General features: G+C 37.4%; 2 long non-coding RNA genes across 2 annotated transcripts; both read right to left on the bottom strand.

Moving 5' to 3' along the window:
• Window positions 1-9,501: 9,501 nt before the first annotated feature.
• On the bottom strand, window positions 9,502-12,858 carry LOC126922438 (uncharacterized). The gene is made up of 3 exons (XR_007712756.1): window positions 12,568-12,858; window positions 10,401-10,508; window positions 9,502-10,110 (listed from the first exon to the last, which is right to left on the bottom strand). It is a non-coding gene; the product is annotated as an uncharacterized LOC126922438 (long non-coding RNA).
• A 434-nt stretch (window positions 12,859-13,292) lies between these two features.
• LOC126922436 (uncharacterized) lies at window positions 13,293-19,326 on the bottom strand. Its single transcript, XR_007712754.1, has 6 exons — window positions 18,953-19,326; window positions 17,022-18,878; window positions 16,765-16,944; window positions 16,009-16,302; window positions 15,688-15,917; window positions 13,293-15,574 (listed from the first exon to the last, which is right to left on the bottom strand). It is a non-coding gene; the product is annotated as an uncharacterized LOC126922436 (long non-coding RNA).
• Window positions 19,327-21,271: the final 1,945 nt, after the last annotated feature.

Raw genomic sequence — 21,271 nt, 5'->3', positions numbered from 1 at the left:
AGGACGCGAGATATTACTTGACGGGCTATGAGATGAATAGTCTCACCAGGACCTTAACGGCGGTGGTGAAAGCGTTAAGGACCATCGCTAAGGGACTGGGTAGAGATAGAAAGGAGAACGTGGATCTCAAAAAGATGAGCGACATGGTGGAGGGCTCGGTGTGTACGCTCGAGCAGTGTATGGGGGCACCGGGCAGAAGAGTATTGACGAAGCTTAGCCTGGGTAAAGTGGAGGAGACTGGGCGGATAGTCGACAGGACGGCCGTGGGTAGGCAGGAAAAGACGAAGGCGGATCCTTTTCGGAAGCCGGTTGCGGAGCAACCAAAAAGGAAAATAGTTTCACCGGCGGAAGGCAGTAAGGTCGCGGCGGGGGCTAAAAGACCTAGAAGAGTAGAGCCAACGTACGCGGAGATATGCGGAGGGGCGGAGGTCGCCGATGACTCCGAGAGGAGGTGGCATGTCGTGGAGAAAAGAAAGAAAGAGAAAAGACGAAGGCCACCGAAGTCGAAATCGTTAGGTGAGAAAGGGAGTGGAAGAGACGGCGCAGGAGCCGGTAGAAGAATACTCCCGGGAAGGAGAAGAAAGGAAGCCATCCTGATCAAGGTCGATGAGGGCCAAGGTTGATGGAGATATACAGGAAGATCATGGTGAGAAGTACCATTGTGGGTACCACCGGCATGAGGAAAACGAGGGCTGGCCACATCTTAATAGAATTCGACAGAGATGTAGCGGTGAATGAAGTGGCCGAGAAGCTTAAAGTGGCTCTCGGCGACCAAATGGAGGTATCGGCCTTGGTGGAGAGAGTGACCATCCAAGTTAAAAATATTGACCAAAATTTTTATTATTCTATTATGTTACATTTCGCTATTTAAATTTGAAATTGAAAATTATTTGTTTTACTTGAACGATACCTTTTGAGATCTATAATAGAAAATTTCAACCGATACGGTAGTTGCTGCCACCAGAAACAGACTAAGGACTGTTTCAAGTAGATATTTTATCGTTAAACTAAATAGCGTTAATTAGAGTTCAAGACTACTGGTCAATAGTCTCCACGTTTCGGCTAACCTGCTCTGTGCAGGAATACTATCACGGGAGAGGATTGTTCGGAATAAACAATTATTATTGGCACGCGTGTTGATTTCGTCCGGCTTGATAATGTTGGTATAGATATTTTATGATTTTTATTCGTGAGACAATTCGACAAAAATATTACATAAACGCTTCCATTGGCAGAACGGTAACGAATTATTAATATTAATCAAAATTTGACTCGCCTGATGTTGGCCTTCGCTGATGAACGGGCAAGATACCGTCAGGATTTTAATTAACGGGCAGGACGCTGGAGTAATTCCGGTTTTTACAATGATTCACACTTCTATAATTATCCGAGTTTTAAATCTTTATTAGCGCAAATAACAGTGTGTCCGAACGCGTTTAACAATTCGTAATTCGACCCGCAGGTCGCCGATGAATACAATTATTATTGTTCAGAGAAGGAGGTGGAATCGCGCTATGGACGCCCAGGAACAACCAGAAGACAAAGAAGACAAAGGAGATAGAAACATCTAGAAGACTGGAGTAGGGTACATTGTGTAGAGGCCAACCCGAAGTATTATCGAATGATCGTACCGGGTTGGAACCTCGAGTACCTTAGGAGAGAAAGAGGGAGGGATTTTTAGTGGGTATTGCATAACATCTGCCGAGTCCCACATAACCCACGTGCAGGGGCACGGGGTATGCGTAATTGCATTTTCCCCTCCTCCGGAAAAAAGGACCTCCTCTCGTGCGGTAAAAACGACCGGTAGTCTAAACAACAGGATGGAGTCGGGGAGCGAAAGGCCTAGAGCTATCTCCGATGCGAAATTAAAAGATGTTACAATCACGGTGCTGCCTGGTAGTAGGAGCAGAGAAGGAGAGGAGGGGGTAAATCCCTTTAAGCCTAGCAAAAAGTTGCTAAGGAGCCCGACTACTGGCGGAAACAAAGAGGTGTATGACGGGCGGGGAGGATTCTGAGGGGAGTCAGAACACGCCGAGAGAAATGAGCGATAGGGGGAAAAGGTATTTGGCGAGGAGGGCAATGGAAATGAGCTCTCTCGCTAGATACGGGAAACAATTGCCAGGAGACAGTGAAATGGGGGATAGCACAGTGGAGGAGCTTGACGATCCGTATAGCGACGGTGAAAAAGAGGAAAAGCACTATTTAACAGCATTTGAGGTTTATAGCTTGACAAGAACCCTGATGGGAGTAGTCAAAGCTCTAAGAATGCTAGCGAAGGAATTAGATCGCAACAGGAAAGAAAATGAGGGCCTAAAGACGACGAGTTTGATGGTGGAAAGCTCGGTGTCCACATTGGAGCAGTGTATGGGGACACCGGGTAGAAGAGTGAAAACGGAGCCCGACCGGATTAAAACGGGAAGGTCTGAGCGAATAACAATGATGACAACTGCTGAAAATAAACAAGAGATGAGAAGACAAGATACCTCTCGGAGGCCGGCGATGGAGCAGCCGAAGAGAAAGATGGTATCTCCGGCGGAAGGGAATAAAGTCACGGCGGTGACTAAGAGACCGAGGAAAGGGGAACCATCGTACGCGGAGACACGTGGAAGGAAGGAGGCCGCCAATTACTCTGAGAGAGAGAGAGAGAGGAGTGATTCCGATGGGTGGTACGTCATGGAAAGGAGAAAGAAAGAGAAGAGACGACGAGGAATGGGGGATATCTCCGACCGACCAGGTGAAAGTTAAGGCGCTAAGGATGGCGCCCGCGAATGTGGTCCCAAAAGAAGAGAGGGCGCTGAGACTGAGAATGGGCCTGACGGACCGTCTCAAGCAAATCAAAGCGGAATTTGCAACCCTTATCGAGCAAGGAGTCATGCGCCCATCGAAGAATTCCTGGGCATCTCCACTACACGTCGTCCCAAAGAAGGATGGAAGTCTGCGACCTTGCGGTGACTACAGGGCGCTGAACGCCCGCACTGTACCCGACAGGTACTCTCCACCGCACATACAAGACTTCGCGCAGCATTTACGCGGTAGGCGAATATTCTCTAAAATTGATTTAGTGCGCGCCTACCATAAAAAAAACCGCGATTTCGACACCATTCGGCCTTTTCGAGGCAACCAACATGATGTTTGGGCCTCGAAACGCCGCGCAAACGTGTCAAAGATTTGTCGAGGAAATCACGCGAGGCTTAGAATTCGTATACGCGTACGTAGATGACTTCTTGGTAGCTTCGGAAACCGAGGAACAGCACCGCGAGTACTTGCGGATTTTGTTCGAACGTCTAAACCATTACGGCGTAGTAATCAACCTCGCAAAGTGCGAGTTCGGCGTTAATGAAATAGGCTTCCTAGGCCATACGGTAAACGCGCACGGAATAAAACCGCTCGCTGATCGAGTTAAAGCCATAAATGAAGCACCGCTTCCTGCGAACATCAAGGCACTACGCAGATACCTCGGTATGTTCAACTTTTACCGACGTTTCATACCGGGGGCAGCTAAAATTTTACAACCCCTCAACGATTTGCTTCAAGGGGCGAAAAAGGGCAACATGCCCATTATTTGGTCGGAGGAAGCCAAAACGAGCTTTAGCGAGTCAAAACGCGCCCTAGCTAACGCTACGATGTTAGCGCATCCTATACCTGGCGCGCCCATCAGCCTCGCTGTAGACGCGTCCGACTTTGCAATAGGAGCGGTGTTGCAGCAACGCGCGAATGACACTTGGCAACCGTTGGGTTTTTTAACTAAACCCTTAAATTCCGCGCAACGAAAATATAGCGCGTATGATCGCGAATTGCTCGCTATGTATACCGCGATCAAGCGATTTAGACACGCCGTAGAGGGGAGGAATTTTATTATTTTCACTGACCATAAACCCCTCACTTATGCGTTCAGTCAAAATCCCGACAAGTGTTCGCCGCGACAATTCCGGCAGCTAGATTATATCGGTCAGTTCAAGACCGATATAAGGCATATAAAAGGGCTGAATAATAACGTTGCCGACGCCCTATCGCGCATCGAAGCCATAGGAAAATCCGTGGATCACAAAACCCTCGCCGCCGCGCAAGAAAACGATGAGGAACTCCGCGACATCGTTAACTCCGATACATCCGCGTTGCAGCTTAAGAAAATTCGTTTTCCGGATTACGACGCGGAAATATACTGCGACGTGTCAGGCGACATTGTACGACCGTACGTACCAAAACCCTTGCGGCGCGACGTATTCAATTCACTTCACGGACTTTCCCACCCAGGGATACGCGCGACCCAAAAACTCGTAAAATCGCGTTTTGTTTGGCCTGCGCTAAACAAAGATTGCCAAACATGGACACGGCAATGCATCTCGTGTCAACAATATAAAATAACGAGACACGTATCAACGCCGACCGGAACATTCGGAGAGCTCGCAGGACGATTCGAGCATATACATTTAGACATTATCGTCATGCGATACTCACAAGGCTGCCGATATTGTCTAACATGTATCGATCGTTTTTCACGTTGGCCCGAAGCGATTCCTATACCAGATATGGAAGCAACGACCGTTGCTTCGGCTCTTCTTTCCACATGGATAGCGCGGTTTGACGTCCCAGCAAAAATAACAACAGATCAAGGACGCCAATTCGAATCCAATCTTTTCAAAGAACTATGCCGGATGCTCGGCATTAAACATTTGCGTACCACAGCCTATCACCCCGCGTCCAACGGGATGGTAGAGCGCTTCCACAGGCAGCTTAAGACCGCAATCAACTGCCACAATTCGAGCAACTGAGTCGAAAGCCTTCCCATAGTTCTTCTAGGCATTAGAACCGCTATCAAGGAGGATCTGAATGCAACGGCAGCCGAAATGATTTACGGTACTGTCATACGATTGCCGGCAGAATTTTTTGTACCAGCAAAACAACCGGGCAACGCGGAATTCGCAAATCGTCTGCGAGAACGAATGAACGATATTAGACGATATTAGAAAAGAAAACTTTTATGTTCCGCGATTTAGGAACTTCGCCGTACGTTTTCGTATGCCACGATGCAATCGGAGGTCCACTACAAACACCGTACGACGGCCCCTGTCAGGTTATACAGCGTGGGGAGAAAACTTTCACCATACGGATGAAGAACAAAAGCGTGAAAGTTTCCGTAGATCGCCTAAAACCCGCTTTCATCGTTTCGGAAGATGTCAAACAACTCGAAAAGAGCGCAGAAACCCACGACACGTTTTTACCTGGGAAAATCTTGCGGCCGCAAAGCAGCGAGCAAGCGCAACAAAGCGAGGGAGACGCAAGAACGCATTACACCACGCGTTCGGGCAGGAGAGTTTGCTTTCCTGACCGCTTTTAAGCGAGTTTGAATTAAGCTGCTAGCAAGGGCACCCGCGCTAACGTAAATAAATAAATATAAAAAGAAGCAGTAACGTTAGCACTGGCAGGGGGGTACTGTAGCGGCACTCGACGGTAAAATTCATAACGGTTTTCGTCCAGTGTGAGGTGTATGTAAGCGATTTAGGTTTAAAAACACCAGAGTATATTTAACTATGTAGTTTATTAAAGTATACCCTACGTGTACACTAGTCGTATAATACAACTGCTGTCTTAATTCGTGATTACGTATAGATCGGCGCAAGGGAAGTATCGACTTAGCTACTATTGCTCGTGTCACTCGATAGCAAAAGAATGCCTCGCTACCCTGTTCGCTATATTTATAACCGTCGGAGTTGACAAAAGGTGTTGGGATTTTAATTTTGAAGATGTTCTCGAAAGATCCCAACGGACGCTGAACTCTCGACCTTGTTTACGAATTTTGACTTTTCGGGTAGTCAACTCGAGGACATATGATCTCGACAAAAACGACGGATTTAGATTAACCTTCGGTAACCGCCTAAGGTTGTCGGATCTATAATAAACTCATCTATCTGTAAACACGAATTTTTGTGTAGCGGGTTCACTGGACGGAAACCGTTATGAATTTTACCGACGAGTGCCGCTACAAGTGAATCCGCTACACAAAAACCGTGTTTACCGATAGATTAGTTTATCATAGATTCGACAACCTTAGGCGGTTACCGAAGGTTAATCGAAATCCGTCGTTTTTGTCGTGATCATATGCCTTCGAGTCGACTACCCGAAAAGTCAACAATTGTAAACAAGGTCGAGAGTTCAGCGTCCGTTGGGATGTTTCGAGAACACCTTCGAAATTAAAATCCCGATGCCTTTTGTCAACTCCGACGCATATAAATATAGCGAACAGGGTAGCGACGCATTCTTAGTTATCGAGAGACACGAGCAGCAGCAATTAAGCGATACTTCTTTGCGCCGATCTATTAGTGACCGCGAACCAAGACAGCAGTTGTATTATACGACTAGTGTACACGTAGGGTATACTTTAATAAACTACATAGTTAAATATACTCTGGTGTTTTTAAACCTAAATCGCTACCTTATCACCTCAAACTATTACTTCTTTAATCACCGGTTATTTTGACTGCACACGGTAGGAATAGGTATACACGAAGTGTCGGTAGGTTTAGTGTCAAGGGCCGAGGTGAGTGCGATGAACATCAACCACCGTCCGCGTCGACACTGGCGATCAAGAAGTCGGAGCCGTTCCAGATCGCGAGAAAGGACGCATGATTCCGGCCTTTACCATTATCACGAAGTATTCCGTGAACGTGCGAGAAAGTGTCGAGAAAGTGTAAGTGGAAACAGGGAAACGCGACCAGTCGTCCGTAAACGCGGCGAACGCCGACGGCTTAAAGACACGCCGCATTTTCGTTAAAGACATACGAACAAAAATCTCGTATTTAGTGGACACCGTTGCTGACACTTGTGTTTATCCGCGCAGTAAGATCCGCGGACACACGAACAAAAGTGACTACGAACTGTTCGCGATCAACGAAACGTGGATCGCGACATACGGTACCGTTACAGTTCCCCTCAATTCATCGTTACGCCGAGCTTTCAAATGGCGCTTTGTAGTGGCCGATGTGCAAACGCCTATCATCGGTGTTGATTCTCAGAGCCATTACGGGTTGCTCGTAAACCCTCGCAACAAACGGCTCTTCGACACAACAACCCGACTATCGATGAAACGATTCGCCGCCACGGCTGACGTGGCATCGATAAAAACAACCACAGACTGCTGGCGGAATTGCCCGATATCACGAGACCGCCAATGTTCCGAAGAAGTGCAATACGGCAGGGGGTGCAACACTACGTCAGCACGACGCCCGGACCTCCTGTCCACGCCAAACCACGCCGCCTCGCAGGCGATCGACTCAAGCTAGCGAAGGTGCAATTCGAAGTCATGACCGAACAAGGTGTGATGCAGCCATCGAAAAGCCCGTGGGCATCACCCTCACACATCGTACTGAAAAAGGACGGAGGTATTCGACCGTGTGGCGACTATCGGACACTGAACACTCGCACCACCCCAGACAGGTACTCACCACCGCACATTGAGGACTTTGCGCAAAATCTCCATGGTAAGCGCATATTTCTTAAAATCGATCTCGTTCGCGCTTACCATCAAATTCCGATCGCGCCGGAATCACGAGAGGCCTCGATTTCGTCTACGCGTACATGAACGACTTTTTAATTGCGTCCGAAAACGAAGAACGACACCGCGACCACATCCACATGCGGTATTGCGATCCACTCTGATCGCAGCTCGATAATCGCAGCTAATAAACACTGAGCAGTTTTCTACTTTTCACAGTTTTCTGTGCAAGGGGAGTTTTGAGTAAGTTCAATCGCACATTTTCTCAAGTTTTATAATTCCTTGTGGGATTTCCTCATAACGTATTATCAGTTTGTATGAATGTGTATGTGAGATTGATGAGAAAATATTTTTTCACCATTGAACAATGTGATTAATCTGTATCAAACCGTCAGCTGATCTTATCAAGTACAGTATAACACAATGAAAGAAATTCAAATGCGTAAACGATATAAATTGTGTAGAAAAAGTTTGTAAAATACAATTTTCTCCTTTTTAGTTCATTTTATCCCCAAAATGAATGAACACGGCAGTGACATTTTATCTACTAGGAAGCAAAACCGTCCTCTGATGAGTCTAGTAATGAAGACATCGAGTCTGATGATAGTGACCCCGAAGGTACGAAATCTGATGATAGTGACTCTGAGAACATTGAAAGTGATACGGAAAATCAAAATATAAATATTAAGTGGAATATTAGAGCGAGTAACAGAGAACCTTTGGAATTTTCTGCCAAACCTGACCATCAGTTCAATATACCTAGAAGATCCAGACATAAGTGTTCATTTTATATTAAAAAAGTATTTAGATAATGAACTGATAAACATTATAGTTGAACGGACGAATTTATACACTCAACAATTCTTACAAAGCCAGCCGAATTTGGAACCGCGATCGAGAATGAGAAAATGGTACCAAATAAATAATAATGAGATAAGATGTTTTATTGCACTCTACAAGGTATTGTCAGAAAAGCAACTATACAGATGTATCTTTTTACAAGAGAAAATATTCTACGAAGTATTCTAGAAAGTATATCTACAAGAGAAGTAAGTACTTCTTTCTTTAGTAAAGTAATATCTTCAAATAGATGTTTATTTATATGTAAATTGCTTCATTTTCAAAACAATGAACGTTTTGATCATATAAAGCATACAGATCAAATTGCTAAAACTCAAACTGTTTTAGAAAATATTTTAGAAGAATGTAAAACCGTATATTTTATGGAGCATTCCTGGTCGCCTACTGCGATCGGTTATCTAACCGATCGAACAATTTGTAAAAAATTTTTTTTTTAACTTTTCTTTATGAATTTTATTATTTTTTGACAATTTTTAAGTGTTTAATACTAATACCTCTTTCAACAATGAATTTGTTAATTTTTCATCGAATAAAAGTGCAATTCTACCTCATTTTGTTTTACTTTTAAAATTTATTTTACTATAAAATTTATAACAGAAACATTCACCCTGCCATCGATGCGTATACTCGTAATCGCCTGATTTTAATTCGGAATTTTTGAAACTAAATTCCATAATTAACAGTTCAATTAGTTATGTATACTCATCTTTGATTGGTATTTTTTATTTGATATCTCGATGTGTAAAGAGCTCTTGCTCCATGGAGACATAAGTCCTATACATCAAACCTACACTGCAGGATACACGGCGTAAAGAAAAGATGAAAATTCAATTCAGTTCAGTTACTCAATACGAGCCTAGCTCTAAGAATCGACTTAGGAACTGAATCTTCGGAAAGTCGAGTGACTTTTAATCGCTTGGTTGCTCTTGGTTCAACCTGGCCAATGATTCTAGGTTCGTTTCAAATTTAACGAAATAGCGAGGAGCAGAGCTCCTTAGAAGCAACCTTCATCATCCAAATCTTAAGACTAAACTAGATTGGAGCTTTACGCACGAAACTCTCTAGTACCTGGGTTTATCTATTCTACATAGGGCTCTTAAGGTCAACTTCATTAGATTAATTATCAATACATATGTATAATAAAAACCTTTTAGCTGAAAGACACACTTATTTATTCTCTGCAGAATTAATAAAAATATAAGATGTCGAATATTGCTCATCGGTCGCATTCGACACGACGTTCCACTTCTATATTATAATTAGATCTACAGTTTTCACTTGGCATTCCATGAACGTAGCAATCGTAATTCAACGATTTAATAAGGGTCATGCCGTGAATTATCTCATGTACCAGAAAAATAAAATCGTTTGTTTATAAAACAAAATATTTTCTTCATTTAACATTGCTAATTTCTTTCATACTCTTAAGAGCGATGTCGACATATTTACAAAGGTTTACTTAACCTTCTCTGTTCGAGCGTGAAGGTGATAGCAATAGCGTGTTATATATTTACAACAAAGGACATTACAAAAAAATTAACCTTGGTATATAACTCTAACTGAAAGTTACAAGAAACAGTAATAAAAATCTACTTATAGCTTTTTATTTCTGGACCTTGTAATTCAAACAACATTCGTATTCAAGGGCACAATAATATTGACTTTTTTATTTTTTACTTCACTAAATTCTATTTCCTTCGTAGCGGCGATGTCCAGGTAAAGGATAAACAAAAAGACGAAAACTGGGTAATATTTAGCTGAAAAAGAAGATAAACATTCGCTAAACATAACGGCGCGATCAACTTCTGATCGTAAGGTCGCGATGCGTGATACAAACAATATTAAATCGGTATCCAGTTGTTGCCCGCGACAAATTCACAGCGATTTTTAACTTTCCTACAAGCACACGGCGCGTATCAATACAGATCTCGCCCTAATCATTCTAATTATCTTCTTAATACGGCAATTACCGCATCAAACAGTATCACAGCAATTTGTAAATCGTTTGTAAATGCGCGCAATATCTTAATATATAAAAGGCACTCACCATTTCAGCATAAAATTAGATATATAACGATATGCCTTACAGAGGAATAGATTTGCTTGACTCGTTTTAAATCCGCATGTTTCTGGAGACCCAAAGACTTTGGAAGCTCTAAGAAATTATAACAAATTAGATAAATTAAATGAAAATATCAAAATTACAGCATGATTATTTTGTGAGAGTACAACATTGAATAAAATGTTGCAATATATTTTTCAAATGTTAGAATACTGTGTCGTTATCTCTTTGAATTTCACTTCTAAATAAAAAAATTTTAATAAAAACAAATAACTAATGGCACTAAAATGAAAAATGGTACTATCTTTATAGTATACTCTATTTACAAGTTACAAATGAACTTATAGCTATAATATTCGAGATTCCACAAAATATTCTCATAATCTATCTTGTTTTACTTGCTAAAACTTTCCAATTGATTTTTTTCTATGGATTTCTGCTTCTATTGATGTTTTATTTAATCAATGCTTCAGACTATATAGAAAAAGAACTTTAAAGCAGTCCAATTTATATAAAAAAGAACATATTTATAGTTTGATATTGTAATATCGTAATATTTTTACCCTTATGGGGAAACTATTTATAAATTTAAGGAAAATAATCCATCAGTACACCAAATATATTGAAAGGACTAAAATATAATTTCGCTTCATAGTACAACTGACAACTCGAAAGCTTGTAAAATTAACGAAAGTAGGCAGTATTTTACAAGGTATGACAAAAAAAGGCATGACAAGGTCCTGAGACAGATGATTTTTAGCATAGAAAGATGATTTTTAACATGTATTAAGGCACTGAAACACTGTGTTCTTAACGTATGTTTATAACGTGTATCGAAATTAGAGATTTCGTGTCTGTTATTTCATGTCTAATCGTAATATACGAACAATAAGGACATGAACCATTGCTAAAATGGATTTAGAACAGTAAATAATCATAGTAATTTAACTCTCCGATTCCATAAGCATCTATACATTCGTGTTTTCTTTTACTTATTCCGTAACATGAGCCAGTTGATACTGCAATTTTACACTTATATTTTAGAGGAACGTATACGTGAGAAAAACATATAAATATATACATATATACATACATATACGCAATTTATGCAATTTTCATATGCATTTAAAAGCTAATGGTACTGATTTGTGGGATTGGAAGTTACTTGAATATATTTGGAATTATATATATGTTTATTTATTTATTTATAAATAAATAATTATGAATAAATATATATATGAAATTAGCAGAAATGCTAATGTAATATTAATATTGAGATTTTAACGTGTTGCGAGTTGTACTAATATATTCATTTCTTATATTAAGTAATAATTGTGCAGGACAGTGAAATATGGTAAAAAGTCTATAACTTTTAATAAAAAAAGAGAAGAAACAAAAATAAACTTTTGAAATATATTGTTTTGTATTGATAAAGATAGAAATTAACAAAATTTCCTATATTGCATCACAAACTGAATTATAAAAAGTTAATCATTAGCGATGATCATGTGGGCCCATATACAATAGTCACAAACACATATTTTGATGCTTAATTTTGTTAATTTTCATTTCTGTACATATTTCTAACTAATCGTGTATTAACCTCTCATCCGCAACCTTATTTTTACTGGCGTTGTTTGCATGCTGGGTCTTTCAAGATCATGCAAATTTTATTTAGATTTTTTTCTTTCAAGAAATCCACAAAAATTCTTGAAAAATTCATTTTCAAAGTTTCTAGAATATTATCCAATGGTTTTTAGCGTTACGTGATATTCTCATTTTCTTAAGCAAAGCAAAATTTGAACAAAAATATGGATAAAATGAAGAATCACTTAAAATTGCTGGAAAACGACCCAGTGTGTAGACGAGGAGGTTAATGGTCACACAGACAAAAATGTACAGATCCATTAACTTACGCAGTTATCGAAAAATATAATTAAATTAAGGACGTAAATTCCGTATTCCTTAATTACCTAATTACACGCGAGTATATTTTTATTACACGTTTAAATCTATATGTATAATATAGACTACATATTACTATTTATATCTTTGATACAGCGTGATAGTATAGATTAAGTTACATAATCCAAATTAGAATAACTTAAACAAGAACAATCCTTAGTTGTATAAACATATATAAAATATTTACCTTGAATAAAGCAATGAACGATTTTACATCTTTTCGTATTTGTGCTTAATGAAAATGTAACAAATTAAATGCGTAATTCTTCACTTAGTATTTATTACTAACTGATATACGCGTGGCAGGTACAAAATTATATCTTCTACACGATATACATCTTACCACATCCGAACCGAAAAGGCGAATGTACGATACCGGTCTTCTGTTATTATAGCGTTAGTTTTGCTTGTTGATTGGCTACAATCCTGGATACAACATGGAACCTGCGCGCGATCCTTGCGCAGTCATGTATAACAATACATATAAACCTATAATACATATAAACCTATAGTACATAGTACATATAAACCTATAATATTCAAATGTTAAAGTTGGCACTATTTGTTCAAAATCACATTTTAAATCAATTGACAAGGTTTTGCTTTTTTAGCGTGAAATATTCCCTTTAAACGAGGTGATCATCCGTACTCCATTTTGCAGTACGGTACTGCTTTCTCGACAATTGTACTGCAAAGTTGTTATGTACTGGTTATGTCCTGCATTTAGTATTACTCGGGAAGAATTATTATTAGAATTATCATTAGAATATCATTATCAATTGTATGTAATAAATTTAGTATTTTGAAAGTCAACCTATTCCTTTAAAAGATACAAGAATAATTATCGAACTTTTAATGAGCCTTTCTGAAACAAATACAGATGTCGAAAAAGTTTTTTTTCGTTGATCGACGTTTATTCGTCTGCTCGGAAATAGTCTGCAACAATGAACTTAACAATTAATTATATTGTCAGCTGTCATGAAAGTAAAAACTAATATACGATATAGCTGTGAAGAACTTTTAAACATATTAAAAGAAAATTATGAAAGTTTAAAAGAGGAATATTCAGAATCGTTCAGAAAGAATATTTAGAATCAAAATTTTCCAATTGAAAATAATTAAATTATATTAAATTTATATAATTAAATATTTTTTTGCAAGAAATACAATAGAATTACTATAATGGTATTTTCTCATCCTAGTAAAACTAATACTAGAACTAAATTTCAGAAACCTCTGTTTGTAATTAATAACGTATCATTAAGTTTCGAATCACGATACTTGATAAGAAAATTAAAACAAATAGATATATAACCATCGTATCAGGATACATTATATTTCTCAAAAAAAAAAACTTACGCGGTGATTATACATCAATAGAGACAATTTTTTGCAACGTACTAGATAAACGAGTGTAAGAAACAATGACAAGATATTCTTCATAATAATTGGCCGTTACTTGATGAGAGATAATTTCCAAAAATACTATACAAAACAAATTATCACTTCATTAGTCTAATTCTTCGACAAAAAGGCAGTTCAAATAAGAGAGGAAACGCGCGTAAATCTCTTTCAAAGTGAGCTGAAATCCAGTGAGATCGTGCTTTCAAGTTATCTTAGAAGGGATAAAGAAAGGAAAATTCGTTATCCCATTACCAACAATTGCCTCTGGCCCTATTTTTGTTAAAAGCACATTCAGCTTACTTGTATTTTATATTCAGTTTTGAAGGGGATTTAATCGTTTCATTATACTTCAAGTAACAAAATATTTCAGAAGCAGTCAGTCACTATAGCCGGTCGTTGGTATGAAAATTGGAATGAGATTTTATCATGCGAGAAGAACGTTGCGAAGGAAAATGTACATGTTAGGATTCTCAAGGAGGACAGACGGGTCGTTTGAGAAGAATTCGGTGACTTCTAACCCGCTCGTGTATGCGAACGAGTAAGTAGGATGTTCAACGTTTGCGTAGAATACCGCCCATTTTATATATTCTACGTTTTCCGACAGTTAATTTAATAATATAATTTATGTTGGCAGACAGCAATTGCATTCAAAACATCAACATATTACATGCAGAAAGTAGACCAACGGGTGCAATGCACATACAGCTAAAAAAAATCGCCGGATGATGCGACGAGCGAACCATTACCTTTTCAGATGTTTCTTCTCAATGCACGTTCCGCCACAACGTACTAATACCTAAGTACTAATACCTTGTTCCAACTTTTAATAAAATTAAGACATCTATTTCCTCTCCTATATAATCTGCAGTCTATCCGAATGTATCAACAGCGAGACAATCAAGCTAGTGGAAAGCGTTATGTGGGAAAACGTTAATATTAAATACAACAATACTAATACAATAATAATATACAACAATAATACAACAATGAAAATAGTGACAAAAGTGATTAATTTAATAAAAAGCGGAAATAAAGCATTGATGCACCGAAAGTAGAAAGGTTGTTCACAAGATATTAATGCTGATTACGAAGATTGACAATTGCATACTGGAAGGCTAAAAAGGAAGTACCCAGCAGACCTCACAAAGAATATAATCTAGCAAATGCGAGGATGGTACCCCCGTGGGGGTAGCCACCTACATGTTAATATAACTGCTAAAATATTCGACCTAATGTCCAAATTAGACAAATTGTGAATATTAGGAAATAAATAAAAAAAAAATTTGCATACTGACGTACACTAGCTTAATGCAGGGAGAAGACTTTGCGGACTGAAACTGAGAAATTTAAAAAAAGTGAGGTGAAAGGAACTCGACAGCTTGCAACAAAAAATCAAACGTATTTCTATTTTGAGCAATTTGCTATTTTTGGCGGACAGTACGCAGCACCTAAGTAGTTCAAGTAACAAGGACCTTAAATCTGATGTAAATAAATAAAGGAAACAAGATCGCCGAGAGAGCGAGCCTTGTGTTTTCGCCCGATGATTTCATACCCCTGCGTGTTTCTGAAGCCTCGGAACAAGCAAGCATACGCGGTTTTGATTTTTACTTCCTTAGTCTTTCTTCATACTGGGGAGCGTGTGTAAATCGCTCACACACACATAGCAGGTTTCTTTAATGGCAGTTGGCTTGCTATTGAACTCGACTTTGGTTTCAAAACATTGGTTTTTGAATATTAGAAAAATTGTTTTATACAATATTTGCCTCTTTTTCTATAATTAATAATCCTTCCTGAAATTTCGTCTCAGATAGTAGAAGCAAAGATATTGTTATGACATATGTACAACAATATTAGGAGTAATATTATGCCATATGCTACATGCCATCAAGGAACAATTCCTTACCTTTGCATAAAAATCTTTTAATAAAATATCAGTCGACAATATTATTGCATCTTCCTCTATTACTGACCTGTATGATGTATTTTTATATATTCTAGAGACTGGTTCGTTTGTAATCGCTTGTACAAAATATCCAACAATTGCACAATTTATAGCTTGTTACACCAGCTTATCTTTCTAGTAATACTGATTTTAAGTTGTTAAAAGAACATTAAGCTGCAACCTCTGGAAATCTATAAATAAATATTTGTATTATATATATATATACAGGAATATGTGTAAAATATATATGGAAATACATAAAATATGTAAACATAAACATACTTTCCACAAACATCATCAAATATTTGTTTTAATGACATTAATGTATCCAGGTTGAACCCACTCATTTCTTGTATCATTAAATACCATGTATGATGTAAGATATCTTTGTCCACAGTGATTATGTTTAATAGTTATGCTAATATTGTTACCATCCACATATAATGCAACTATATACTTTGGTAGATTACAACTTTTACAACGATATAAGTAATTGTTTCGATAGTCAATATTGTACGTACAATGATTGTGCACATACACAAATAAATCTGCTCCTTTCGCAGGAAAAGTCTGGGTCTATGAAACATATATTTATAAATGTTGAGAATCCTCCCAACAAAGAATAAAATTGATGCAAGTTCCAGGTCGAAATGCATCATTTAACGAAATTATTACATAGTAATATTGCAAAACATAAGACAAGTTATCTTTAATTAGAGAATGCAAAGTAACATACATAATATGATTTTCCAGTGATAACGAAATTTTCTAAATAAATTATCAAACAAACTGCCTTGGTCTGAAAATATTCATTCATAACATTCATTTAAATTGGATGTTTTAAAAGCTGTCATTATATTTTACATAAATCAACAATTTTAGATCAAACAATGTAAACATCCTTCATATAATGTGTAAGGGAAAGTTACCAACGCTTTCATAATTTGCATATATAGGTTTAAAGACAAACAGTTTGAGGTTATTTACTGTTGACATATTAAACAATTCACTTGTATCGTGTATTTGATCTATACTTACACAAAAAACAATCATCTCATAATTTTCAAAATATAGTTTTCCATCTTCATAATGTTGAAGTAGATAACTGTTTAACACTAATTATATCACCTAATTATACCACCTGCAAGAGATAAGTCAAAAAGACTACAAAGTATTGTGTCCATTCCTTTTAAGTCTATTTTTCATAGGCAGAAAATACTTATCTGAATTTCTTTTCTGGTTCTTAGCTTCCAACTGACATAAATACTATTAAGTATACGGAATTATTCAGAAACTGCCACAACAGATGCGTATGTTCACATGTAATTCCTCAATACTTCATACTTCCAGACATATTTTAAGTGTTGAATTACTCACGGATCGTTGCACAAATACTATATATGTATTGCATGGATTCAAGATACAGCAAACTTCGCTTAATTGGAATTCGTGAATGAGATAATGTATTAGGTTGTCCGAAAAGTTTCTTTCGTTTCATAAGGTGATAATAGATGAACAACAATTTCTGTTTTATATTATTTTATTGAATTAGGTATAATCCATTTCGTTCTATTTCTATTATTATATTTGTGCATAATTCGATAAACTAATATAAAACAAAAAACATTGTGCGTCTATTATTTCCTTATAAAACGAAAGAAACATTTCGGACAACCTAATAATAATACTTTAGTACATTAATATGGATATAATTGAAATAATATTTAGAATATCAAGATTATAATAATGGCATTAAATGCAGCCTTTAAAAATAATTAATTTTATCATGTTAAAAATTAACCGATAAACAATTTTAATTAATCTAAGCGTATTTGACACTTTCATAACCGGAATCAATACGATTATTAAATTATGGATCGATTAGAGACGTCAATAATTAAGATGGAACACGCATAACCTGAAATCGATCATGTGTTAGGCCAGTTAATAATGTTCTCGCTATCCCTTAGATAGCAGCACAAACTAGCGAAAATGCATACCGGTAAGGCAGTTAGTCTTTAGTTTCTAGCGGGAGAAGAATTTAAATATATTTAAATACGTGAATATTAATATTAATATTAATAATATATTTAAATATATTAATATGTAATATTATACATATGTACTTAATTAATTAAAATATATTAAATATATTAATATATTACATATTGTAGTATCGTGGAAATATTAGGGTATACAATTTCTTTGATACTATTTATTATTTGTAATTTATTTACAATAAATTAGTTATACAGATATTAATGAGACAGAAAACGATGGTTGTTTAATATGGAACTAATTGTAACGATCTTACTCTAACTTGATCACTCACGCAACTGGACAACGCCAACAACTCAACCTCTCAGCTACGCTAGTAACTCTTGCAACTCGACAACGCTAATCACTCTACTCTTCGACTCCTCGATTAACTCTGACCTCTCGACTCACTCTTACTTCTCGATTAACCGCTCAACGCTTCCCGATCAACAATTCTTTGAATTCAAATCGTCCCCCTCCATTAGCGCTATTTTTTCCTTTCTCTAATCCCATCCTGTTAATGCCCCGCAAGAACTAGGTGACTTTGGTCACATAGGCTTTTTTCCCTATGTAAACTAATAACCGAAGGATAGACGACATTGTTTTGGTTAGTTTCTAACCAGGTTTTTTCCTCACGATACTACAATATTAATATATTTAAATATATTCAGGTAATTTTAGTGAGGAAGTTTGTCAGCTTCCACCCTGACATCTCTCCGAATTTTCACTCTTCGCATGTCTGTTCTCCTTTGTAATTCCTCTCCACTTTATCGCCACCTGCACCAATCTGGCGTCCTCCGTCGTCAGCAAAGGTTCCATGCTATGGCAGCTTATTTTCCTTTCAGTGAATCGTCGATTATTTTCTATATTTTTGAATTGAAGAGACGTATTTTCAGCATGGATTCCCACAAAAGGTCAAGAAGCAGTCTTGCCGTAGCCTTCTAGTATACAACGGGGAAGGATTTTTGGGGTTCAGTCGCTGTATCAGTTATTTTACAGTCGTCAAATGACCGCCGCAGGGAGACTTGTTCAGGCATCCCCCCCCCTCGCCCCAATGGATACTAGAGGGTCCGAAATTTCCTGCACCGTAACGTTCTTCTCTCTATCTGCACTTTCTATAATTTTTATATAAAAAGATGGGCAAGCCATTTAACGTGTCCTGCATTACTACACTCGATTGACCACTTACTCTTTTGCATCCTGTTCAGAAAGTCAAAGTCATGCGAGCTGGATTCAAGAGGATCCGCACGGAGATGTGGTGAGTGAACCGTTAGACTAAAGAGGGACTGTCAACTTTACCGAAATCGCCCATCCAAGACAGATAAATACTTAGGACCTAAACCAAACTTATCTTTCTGAGGAGATATCAGTTCCATCGTGGTTTTTCACTCAATCTGTATGCAAGCTTGGAGAGTCGAGAAAGCTTTCTTTAGCCTCCTGCTGCCCAAATCTAAACCAAAACCAAAAACAAATGCTAAAACTAAACTTAAACTTAAAAATTAACTTCTTAAACTTAGCTATTTAGAAAGCCGTTACCTGGGTCTTTGTTAGTAATAGCGAGCGTCTGTTCTTCATTCTTAGTTAAGGTTTGGCGGTGTGCGTATCGCAGAGTTATATGCAAAGAAAAAGTGAATTTAAAAAAATGGAAACTGAAAGTTATGAAAAAATATGTATATCTGTTGCAATATGACGAAAGTCGAGTTATTGGCTTAAAACTTTCTTCTAGTAAGTTTTGCATGTTAATGTCTTACTATTAACGTTATATTAAAATTGATGACGATTACAACGGTTTCAGAAACATTGAAGTGAAAGTACAAAAAAAAGAAGAGAGAAAGAGTCTGTTAACTCATTAGACGATCTTCTTAATATCGTTCATAACGATACGTCAACTATAATCAAAATTGAAGAAGATAACTTGTTCTCTTAAATAGATTAAGGTCAATGATTGTAATACTTGAAACTATACCTGATACAAGATTATCTTTGCGTATAAAAAATGTATAGCTGATATTGTAGAAAGTACCCAAGTAGATATTAGGTGCTTAGTTCTTAAAAACAATTGTTTTGGATAATATGAAAAACTATGTCTCTATTAAAAATTTCATTTCAGAAAAAAGCTGAAGATTTGAAAACAGTTAATGATACCGCAGAGTGAGGCGTAAATCAGGCCAATATCAGAATGTAATAATTTATTAACAAAAAACCAAGAAGGTAAACAATATATTTTACAAATATTAGAACGATATTATCTTGATAAAAGCTTGATGCTCCCTCAACTTTTCAACGATCAATGAAATCTTTGTTACCCGGAATAACATGATTTGTGTATACAGACAATATAATTATTCGTGGATGTTTACTTAAAGAACAACAAGAAGGATTATAGCAAATTTTTGGAAGAATAATAAACAGTAGATTAAAATTGCAACCTAATAAATGTCAATTCTTGCGTGAAGAAACAATTTATCTGGGCTATATAATTACCAAAAATGGTACAAAGTCAGACCCGCCAAGATTAGAAGCAATTAATAATTTTCTTTCTGGAATTGACATTATCGGAAACTCATAGAACATTTTTCACATATTGTGGAACCTATTCGAATTCCAAATCCAAAACCTTCGGAATTCAGATGGCCTGACGAGGAACAAGAAGCCTTTGATATATTAAAAGAAAAATTGACAACAGCACGACTGTTACAATAAACTGATGTCGCAAAACGATTTATGCTAATGACGCATCAGATAAAAGGGAAACGATTTACCGGTAGTTTTTGCAAGTAGAGAGTTACTAGCAATCGTACGAGCGACTCAATATTTCCTACTTTTAGGAACTTTTACCAAAAACACTGGAAGTTTAAAAAAATCATAACCCTTTGAGTGCTGAATACTCGCGGCCTATGCGTTCCGTACGGACGGCGCGCGTCTAGCGCTGACGATCGCTGTGGATGGAATACTTTTTCGTTAGACTGAACTCCGTTGATTGACTATTCAAAGCGCAAATCGTAATAAGTTCTTTTGCACGAGATTAAATGATTCAAGAGCGTTCTTTTTTAGTTATTTTTAATTATTTATTATAAACATTGAAATTTACAGTTAACTAGAATCTGGGTAATAAACTAGAAAACAATCAACTAGAAAACTAAATTTAGTAAATATAACACAAGTTAATAATTCAGTTGTGTGTGCAAAATTTCAAAACAATTATCGATACACAATCCGACATCGCATTTTCTGCATTCCCTTATTTTTCACACAAACAACACATTTTCTTCTTGATAATTAGATGCGACTATCCGCGAAACAGATAGACAACTGTTATAACGAGGCATTATTGGCATTTGTTTACTGCCGTTACTAAGGAATGCATTTATATTTATCTCACACAAACGTAATAGTATTACTTCTGCATAGGTGTTCGGAAAAATTGACAAACTCATACATGCGTCTTTAGTCCATGCCGGGCACTTACAGAAAACGAATATACGTATCCTTAGTCCACACCGATAGC

Source organism: Bombus affinis, chromosome 12 (assembly GCF_024516045.1).
Source record: "Bombus affinis isolate iyBomAffi1 chromosome 12, iyBomAffi1.2, whole genome shotgun sequence".
Taxonomy (NCBI): Eukaryota; Metazoa; Arthropoda; class Insecta; order Hymenoptera; family Apidae; genus Bombus; species Bombus affinis.
This window is presented reverse-complemented; position numbering and strand designations above follow the sequence as displayed.